General features: G+C 46.8%; 1 protein-coding gene across 1 annotated transcript in view; it reads left to right on the top strand.

Moving 5' to 3' along the window:
* The first annotated feature begins 3,773 nt into the window (after positions 1-3,773).
* XCL1 (X-C motif chemokine ligand 1) overlaps positions 3,774-9,599 on the top strand; it is a 169,024-nt gene continuing 163,198 nt past the window's right edge. Inside the window, exons 1-2 of the mRNA XM_032291459.1 lie at positions 3,774-4,178; positions 4,349-4,479. The gene's annotated coding sequence lies outside the window, so the exon portion shown is untranslated. The remainder of the gene's footprint in view (positions 4,179-4,348; positions 4,480-9,599) is intronic.

Here is a 9,599-nt window from a genome sequence, read left to right as displayed (position 1 = left end):
TTTAAAAAAACGTTTATACATTAAAACCACATAGCTCAGACAAGATGGAAGTTTATTTCTCTCTCCCTGAACAGTGCAGAGATAGTCAGCTGGTCCTGGCCAGGCAAATGCTGGTTCCATGATATCGTCAGGCACCCAGGTTTCTACCGTCTTGCCATGTGACCACGGTTAGCAACAAGGGAGGCTGTAGACTTAGTTTCTACGTGGACAGCTAACACTCTGAGGAAGGAGATTCTGCTAGTAAAAAGGAGCGAGGGGAGAATGGCCACTGGGAGGCAACAAGCAAACTCGAACAGGCCTCTGTGTTGCTTCCTTTCCTCCTGCTGCATGTGAGCCTTCTTCATGCATCTGGGGCCATGACAGCTGTTAGCTCCAGACCTGCATCCTCCCAGCTTGGAGGCCCTGAATGAACAGCTTCTTCCTGTCAAGTTCTAATTTGGAAAACTCCCAACATTCTCAATTGTTTTTTGTGAGTCCCATGCTCTCTTGGATCAGTCACTGTGGCCATGTGTGTTTGGCCACGTGATTAATCCAGTGTAGGTCATGACCTTTTCTCCATCCAAAACAAGGTGCTAGGAAGACAAAAACAATAGCTAATACAAACAATAGGAGTTTATAATTATGTGCTGATATATTTGAAGCTGTGTTGACAGTCGTGAGTGTGTATCCTTGGGAAGGCCAGCTGGACTCTGTCTCTCACCCCAGGGACCTAGGAACAGTCTGTTACCACACAATTACTTTTATAATCCTCGAGAAGAAAATCTCCTTGTCCTCAGAATACTTCCAGAAGAACAACCGGATGGGAAGAACCTTGGTTGGGACTCTTTCCAGTGGGCTTGGGGCAGAGGGAATTTAATGGCTCATGTAGCTAAAAAGGCTGGGCTAGACTGGGCTTCAGGCTGCATCCCAGGACTCCAAACAGGGATCTGCCTCCTCGGCTCTCAGCCCTGCTTTCCTTTGAGTTGGCTTTATTCTTGGGCTTCACAGTGTGGCCCCACAGCACCTGTTATTGGTAAAAAGCGCTCCCCTTTGATGACGGAACTGCTGGATTTGGTTCTCATTGGTCCAGACGAGGAAGATACCCAGCCTCAAGTTATCACTGTGACCAGGAAGATGAAATGCACTGAGTAGACAGGGCTGGCATGCACCCGCAGAGACTGAGGGGTGGTACTGGTGGTTGTGGTGGTTGGATGATTTTAACCGAAGAAGGGATGAATGGGTGTGTAACCGGGTTTTTTCTTGGATGTTGTAGGTTCTTGGCCTCCAACCTCTTAAAGAATAAGCTGTGGGGCTGCTTCAGCTGCACCATACGCCCTCGAAAAGTGAGTATCGGACCCAAAAATGTTGCAGAAAGGTGATTTTATTTAGGTAGAGAGAAGAGAAAGAAAGAAGAGGAGAAAGCTTTCCACAAAGAGTGCGGAAGGGGATTCCAGAGGGAAAATCCCGGAGGGAGCTCCCACTATGTGGGAGGGGATTCCACAGAGCTGGAAATCTGGCACAGGTGAGGGAGCACGGACTTTTACCCTGGGAGGAAAGCCCGCCTTCTCCAAGACCCCGGGCCAATGAAAGGAGTTCCTTAGAACTTCCGCTGGAGTGATTGACTTTTAGTTTCTTACCGCGCCCGCGAAATTCAAACATAAACTGTTGAATCTCCCGGATGGAGAGAGATAGGAGGGAGGCATGGCTCGGGGGAAATTCTTGCCCTTAAAGCTATGCCCCGGGCCGGGCTCAGTGGCTCACGCCTGTAATCCCAGCACTTTTGGAGGCCGAGTGAGCTCAGGAGTTCGAGACCAGCCTGGGCAACATGGTGAAACCCTGCCTCTACTAAAATACAAAAAATTAGCCGGGCGTAGCGGCGAGCACCTGTAGTCCCAGCTACTCGGGAGGCTGAGGCAGAAGAATCACTTGAACCCAGGAGGCGGAAGTTGCAGTGAGCCAAGATCACGCAACTGCACTCCAGCCTGGGCGACAGAGCGAGACTTGGTCTCAAAAAAAAAAAAAAAAGAAGCTACACCCCCTCATGGACCCGGAAAGAGAACACATTCCCTCAGGTACTGGGCAGTAAAAGCATGCACAGTTTAGGCCTCTTCTCTTTTGCTCTTGTCTTCACTTTCCTCCCTCTCCCTGCTGTCTTTTACCCTCTACCCAATCTCTCAGCACTCTTGGGAGGTGCCTTCCGAGGATCCTCCTGGCAGGGGTGCCTGAGCCCGGATTAGAGGACAGGGACAGGATGTTGCATAGCCACAGTGGTTGTTCAATAAAGACCCCCCATTTGGATATGGTTAAAAAAAAAAAAAAAAAAGAAAGAAATGTTAGAATGACAACTCTGGCCATAGTGAGGGAAGACCTGGGCCAGTAAAGGAAAATGAGCTGTGAAGAGCTGCCCTTGAAGAGGGTCGGACTGTAAGAAGATAATCAGCATCTTTAGCAAGCCGGAAGACACTGCTGTCCGATTCTGGAAGTGGCAGTTGCTTCCTTCACAGTGTAGGCAGGAGAGCCTCGTGCACACTGAGGCTTTTCAGCTGCTGGAATAGATGCATATTTGTGAGTGTTTAGGAGAAAGGAACAGAGCTGACTGAGGAAATGGAGGAGGGATGATCAAGGTCAGAATGATGTGTCACTGATCCATGTGCTTCTTGAAGGCTACAGTACAAAGCACTGGGAAAAGTCAGGTGGACAGAAAGCAGGAGGGCGTGGGGCAGAGGAGGAGGGCGTGGGGCAGAGGAGGAAGGCGCAGCACTAATCTACACACCCTTGATGGCAGAGAACTCCATCAGTATGCCCCAAGCAGGAGGGGCTTGGGGCATCATTCCCCATGAAGGCAGAATAGGGAAGAGAGGCAACATCTTGACTGGACATGAGGAAACACCCTGAGCAGCAAGGGGATACAGGAGATGATGACCCCTGAGTGTCCAATCAGCTCCTCTGTCAGGTATGAGTCAGCCTCAAAGAGGAGCTTCTTAAGCTCAGTTCTGGATTCTGGCCACACAGAGGCAGCCTGGCCGTTTGCTTGTGGCTCTGCTCCTGGGGCAGAGCCTCTACGGAGAATAACGCAGAGAGACAGTGGGCTGGGTGAAGGCAGGAATTCTGCAACCAGGGCTGATGTGCCAGTGTTCAGCTTTGTCTTTTCAGCTATAAAGCCCATCTTGTTTCTGAGGGGAAGGAAGATAAAGGAATAATGGCCGACTGGGCCTGACCCAGGAAGATCCTGTGGTTTACTCTTCATAGCCTAAATTACTAACACCTAACACCGGGCTTAGCATGCAATTCATACTCAAAATGTCTGCAGCACACATCAGGAAGTCCTGCAAAATCAGATATATAGCTGGAAATACTGACGGCATGAGGGACCAACAGACAGGAGAGGTCAAAAGCGTACACAGAGTTTTGCATTTTGCAAACCCGGACTGGGGAAGAGTTGAGTGGCCATCAGTCCTGCACTGGAGAGGGACGGTGGCTTCTGAGACAGGACACTTCCTTTATAATAAGGAAGCCTCTGAGACACTCCTCTTTCAGAAACAGAGAAGTGACTTGCTTATTGGGTTAAAAACTCATCTTGTAAGAAAACCCAGGTTGGCTGCGGAGTTTCCATGGGGAGGATGCTGCAGACTGCCTCCCTCCTGCTGCAGGCTGACTCATTCCCTCTTAGACAGATTGTGTCCTGCGTGGGAGTTGCTATGCAGATCCCAAAGCTGTTCCCTGAGAGTTACAGGAATTACAACCTGCTGAAGGGAATGATTGTTCTAAATATGTTCTTTTTTTAGTATATTTGCTGCTGAAGCGAGCACTAAATATGTTCTTTTAATGAGACTTTATTTTGATTATTATTTTATTAATGGAGTCCTAAGAGGAAACAGCAAGAACCACTGTCTTCAGAAAACCATTTGCTTTTCTCTTTGGGGGTGTTTGGTCAATTGGCTCTGAATGCTAAACTCCGCAATCAGGTCAGGCCTGACTTTTAGTGCACCGGTGTTTGGCAAAAGTCCTGGGCTAAAATCCTCCAGGAAGGCTGCTGCCTTGGGATCAGAGTCTCTGGGTGGTCTACCCCGGCACATGGCATCACCCAGGGATCTGATGACTTAGTAAGGGCCTGTTACTGGTTCATTATGGCTGGGATCTGTTTGAACAGAGCTGACAGCTGTCAAGGCCTCCAGGGGAAAGGAAAGAGCACATATCAGGTATGTTATTTTTCCAGGTGCCCAGGCCGAAAGCTCACACCTCCTCAAGAGGAAGCTGGGCTGGCAAAGGTCCTCATTGCTTGTGTGTGGCACCCCCTAACGTCAGATGGTTGCTTTTGGTTCTGTTCTGTTGGACATGTGGCAAGAGCTAAATTTTTAATCATTCCTAGTTTACAAAGCTTGGATACTGTGTCTGGTGGCTGCTGGTAATGCAGGAGACGTCCAGGCCGATTTTTACCGGGTGAATATGAACAAGAGAGGTCCCCAGAACAGCAAGATCTCCACTGGGGGTCATCAGGAGGTAGGCTGCACACAGTGCCCAGCTGGTTGTTAATCCAGCGCAATTTAACAAATGTCTGCTGAGTGCCTGTTGAAGGGCTGGGGCGGGAAGGTCAAAGGTAGGCCTGCCTCCAGTTGCTCATGGATAGCAAATTCTTCTAGTTCCTGGAGAATCTGATAAAAATGCTGAGAGCTCAGCTTTATCATCTGTAAAATGGAGGTAATAGAAACCTAATGGTGTCCTTGGGAGGATTTAAAGGGACAATGCATGTAAAGTATGTTATATTTGCCTAGTCCATACTGGGTGCACATTATTTGTGGAAGGGCTAAATGAATGAAAGTGAATCAAAAAGACAAATATGAGTCAAGTATGCATATTGTGCTGAGAGGTAGTAAATCTGAACTAGTATTTTAACACGCTTCCAGGTGGGGGAAAGTGCAGGTTAATTTAGGATGGGCTGACTTGTTACCCAAGTCAGGGAGTGTGAAGGCTGAGAGCTGAAGATCAGAAATGGGTCTCAGTGTGCGTGCTGGGTTGCGTTGGAGACACAGAGCCAAGTGCTATCAGACCAAGGGGGCTTTGGGAGACCATTGGGAGTCAGGGCCCCGCATTACTGGTGATCAGAGAGGCAGGGCTGGCTCAAGGGCGTGCACACAGAATGGGCAAATGAACAATAAATTTGGAGGTCTGGGGCCCTCCCTGCTGCTGGAGATGTGTTTGCATGGGTAGGCCTTGTCTTTGAAAAAAGGTGGAGAATGGAAACTCCTTCCATGAGGCACTTACATTCATTTCTATCCCTGGCCTGAGCCCAGAGAAGTATTACATTAATACTTATTGGATTAAAGGTTGTTTCTCTTTCCACTGCTTCCACCAGTTTTCAGCTTTGCCTAAGAGATGAGGGTATGGACTGTGAGCCAGTTTCCTCTGTCTGCCTCTGCTCTGCCTCTTACTTGGTGTGCAGTCTTACTAGGCAATCTCGCTCTGTCTCAGTTTTGTTAAATGTGAATAATACCTCATCAGGCTGTTATAAGGACTGGATGAATTAGCATAAGTCAAATGCTGAGAATAGTCACTCACACACTGTAAGTTCTCCAGTAACTCTTAGGCATTATTAACACCTTCACCACTGAAATGAGGATCCCTATCACTCTGGTGGGTAACCAAGCAGGAGAGTCCTGACTGGGAGTAAGGACCTTTGAATCTCATCCTACCATGTTGTATCCTAATGCCTAGATCCTGGCACACAGTAGGTGCTCAATAAATATTTGTTATTGTTGAATTGTATAGAGTAGAGTTGCTGGTGCAGGGCAGGGAAGGAAGGACAGGATCCAGGGTCCTTTAGGCAATCAATTGCCTGACTTCAGGAAAATGGGGCAGGAAATTGGTGAGGGTCTCTGGACTTGGGACCCAGGCACAGCTTGCGGACTGATTAGTGTGGAGGGCAGGAGAGGCAAGGGAGAGGGAAGAGTGAGAATCACTCTGGGGCAGCTCCATTCTCAGATAGGCAGAAAGCTGGTTTTGAGTCTGCAGTCAGCCCTTTCACTTGCATAGGTTAGGAGTGTTGGGTCAATATTCCTGGTTATCAGCAGTCTCTTATGTAAAATGGAAATGATAATACCAAAAATATGTTCTGCTTTTCTAAGCCATATGTTTGTTAATAAGAATCAAATGAGGCCATACCTGCGAAAGTGCTTAATCAACTATAAATTACCGTGGAAATATTATGACTCGTATAATTTTCTATCTCACTGAAACCTTGATTCCTTAGCATATCTTCAGCTTTTCAGTCTCTGGGATATTTGCATTTTCCAAGAGAGTCTAGAAAAAAAGCCTTAATTATGTCAAAGGAATGAATGGTGAAGACTGAAATATTAGAAAGGTGTTTCTGTTCAAGAGGACCTTCTCATCCTGAGCATCGGGACTATGATCGCTAGGAGAGAAGAGCCAGGAAAGAGAGCTTTATAAAATGGTGGCTGCAAAATGCTTCTAATTTCCATTACTGCTAACCTCCACAATTCTCTTCTTCCTTCCTTTTTAATCTCACTGAATTGTAAAGCGTTACAGTAGGTCATGATGGGAACTCTGTCTGTGAAGCTAAGCTGAGGGCAGGAATTGGCCTTGGGGGTGCTTCTGTGCCCAGAGAGTACAGTGCCTATTGCTTTCAAATAAGTCCTATAAAGAAATTGAAAATATCATGTTGTGGTAATATTGAATCCACTTGTACATGTGCAAAAATACCTCCACTGAACCCTCTGGGGAAACATTCCCCTTCAATTTCTTTCCTTGTGCATGTAAACCTCTTTTTTCAAAATCGATCAATCTACATACAGCAAATCATGTATAGCAGGAAGCAACCCTTTCTTTTTTGAAAGAAGGAGTGCCATCTTCTTTCTATTTGCAAGATAATTGGGAGAGATATGTTTGATTCTTATTTCCCACAGTTTAGTGAGGAATGAGTGAAACAAACTAAGGCAGGTTTTAATTAGGGAAGTAATACAGTTCTGTAGGGAAATCACCACCTAGTTGCATTGAAGGAGCTGTCAGACTTGAAAGTGAAAAGAGTGGGCCCAGCGCAGTGGCTCATGCCTGTAATCCCAGCATTTTCGGAGGCCGAGGTGGGAGGATTGCTTGAGCCCAGGAATTCAAGACCAGCCTGGACAACATAGCAATACCCCATCTTAAAAAAAAGTTAAAAGAGTGAGTGAATTTCAAGTGCTTCCAGGCAGGTGAGGTACCCACTGTTTTTCCTCACACAGAAATGTTTTCCACCCTCCTTTTCATCGACCATAAGAGCTGCTCGACCAGAAGAATTGCACTTATGCATAATTTCCCTCTCAGCTCTCTTTCTCGTGGATGCTGATTAGTTAATGCATTCATTTGCTTAAAAATATTAATTGAGCGGCATTTGATTTTATAGTATGGCTTTTAATAGTAGCAAAGTGTGTGGGTTCTGCTAAAAATTTGCCCCCAAACACAAAGTCTATTTCTTCTTTGCACTCAATTTTAAGGAATTCCATTCAAACATTTGTAATATAATAAATTACTGTTCTCGAAGACGCAACGATGGGGATGGGGCAGCAGAATGGGGACTAATTGGCTGGGACAGGGGTCAGGTCTAAATGAAGAGGCCAAGCTATTGAGAAAACAGTTGAGGACAAGATTGAGAGATGTGTGAAGGAAACAAAAGAAGGGGTGAGCTCCAGCGCATGTGTAGAAATGAGGATACAGACTCAGATGATGCTGCGCTCACAAGTTCTTGGTAGGGAGGGCATCTTGAAGCTAAGCAGAGCTTGTCCTAGGGTCCAGGCATGACAGAATGAGAGAAGGGCCTGCTGGGGCTCTTTCAGCATGAGGACGTGTTTCTCAAGCTCCTCCTGTTCATGCTCTACATAGAGAATGATCGCCATGGTATGCCACACTGAGGTAAACTGAGGGGCTGCTGCCTGCATAGGGGGCCTGGCTCTGTGACTCTTGACCTTCAGCCTAGCAACTGTGGAGACTTCAGGGGAAGGATATCTCCTGGCACATCAGTGACCTATCTGCAGCATGCTGGTTGGAAAACTCTGGTTTGGGGAACCTACTTGTCCTCCCCAGGGGAGAGATGCAAGCTTTTTTTTTTTTTTTTTTTTTTTTCTCCTAAGAAAAACCACTTGGAGTCAGAGATAAAAGACAGTTTTGAGTATAGCATTCATTCTGCAGGACTCCCTCTAGCTCAGGCCACTGCATGTTAAACAATGTTTGTTGGGCACCTGCAAGTGCCACACTGTGTGTTGTGAACAGAGTGCTCCACTGAATACTGAAGAAGAGGAAATGTTGTCTGAAATCTCTGAGACAGCTCAGCCCAAAGGTGGAAGGGCTTCTGCTGCATTACTGCTGACACTGGGGCTCTGGCTGTGGTAGGGTGGGAGGCATCAGCACATCTGTAGCTCTGGCACCAGGAGCAGCTTCTTGGGGTTGGCACTGCAGATTCAGAGGAAACAGCCACAAGAGGCTGTGGCCTTGGCCATGCTAGAGGCTTTTCTCCCATGGTGTCCATGGAGACTTTGTGCTTTGGCAGCACCTTTGAGTTTCAGAGATGTCAGGCATTGCAGCAGGGGAGAAGAAAAATGGCTGATGCCATGTGGTGGCCAAGAGGACTCTTTTGTGAGCACATGGAGACATATTTTCGGGACGTCCCCCATAGATATGTTAACTTAGGAGGGACGTTTGGATTCTGTAATGATAAGTAAGGGCAGTGTCAAGTAATGCTAAGGAATGAATGTTTGTGCCCTCCTTGTCCCCAAATTTATATGCTAAAGCCACAATTCTCAATATGATGGTATTTGGAGATGGGGCTTTTGAGAAGAAACTATGGTTAGATAAGGTTGTGAGGGTAGGGCCAAGGTCTGATGGGATTAGTGGCGTTATAAGCAGAGACATCAGAGAGCTCAATCTCTCTCTCCCTTCCCACAGGCACTGAGAAGGGGTTATGTGACCGCACAGTGCAAAGGTGGCTGTCTGTGAGACGAGGAGATGAGGCCTCAGAATAAAACCTGCCTGGCTAGTGCCTTGATCTTGGATTTCCTTGCCTCCAGAACAGAAAATAAATTTCTGTTGTTTAAGTCACTCAGTCTACGGAATTTTGCTATGGTAGGCAGCCCAAAGAGATTAATACTAATAATGCTAATAATGGCCAAACCTTGCCATCACTCTTGTTTTAACTCCCAGCATGTGCAGTCTGGAGAAACAGCTACACATTCTTGAAAGCAAAGCCCATTCTCTAGCAACAGGTATTCTTTAAGCCACAGCAGTTACCGTGGGCAGGTGGTGTGGGCAGAGCAGACCCTCATGGAACCTGAGCCGGACTCTCTGTTGGGTTCTTCCAGATAGTGCCACTTACTTTTCACAACAGCCTGCAGAGTGGGTATGATTATCTCCACTTTACTGATGAGGAAAGTGAGATTCAGAGAGTAATTTCCTAGTGAGGATGGCATCCAGATTTGGACGCGTGTCATTTGATTTACACTCAAGCTCCCATTCTCTTGAGCAGAGCTTAAGCTAGGGAGTAGAAAAGCTAGTATTGTATCCAAGAGCTATCTAAATTTGAATTTCATGTTCTTTTCACTCTATCACTCTAATTCTCTATACTCTGGGAAGACAGT

Source organism: Sapajus apella, unplaced genomic scaffold (genome assembly GCF_009761245.1).
Source record: "Sapajus apella isolate SASKATOON/1434 unplaced genomic scaffold, GSC_monkey_1.0 scaffold25, whole genome shotgun sequence".
Classification (NCBI taxonomy): domain Eukaryota; kingdom Metazoa; phylum Chordata; class Mammalia; order Primates; family Cebidae; genus Sapajus; species Sapajus apella.
This window is presented reverse-complemented; position numbering and strand designations above follow the sequence as displayed.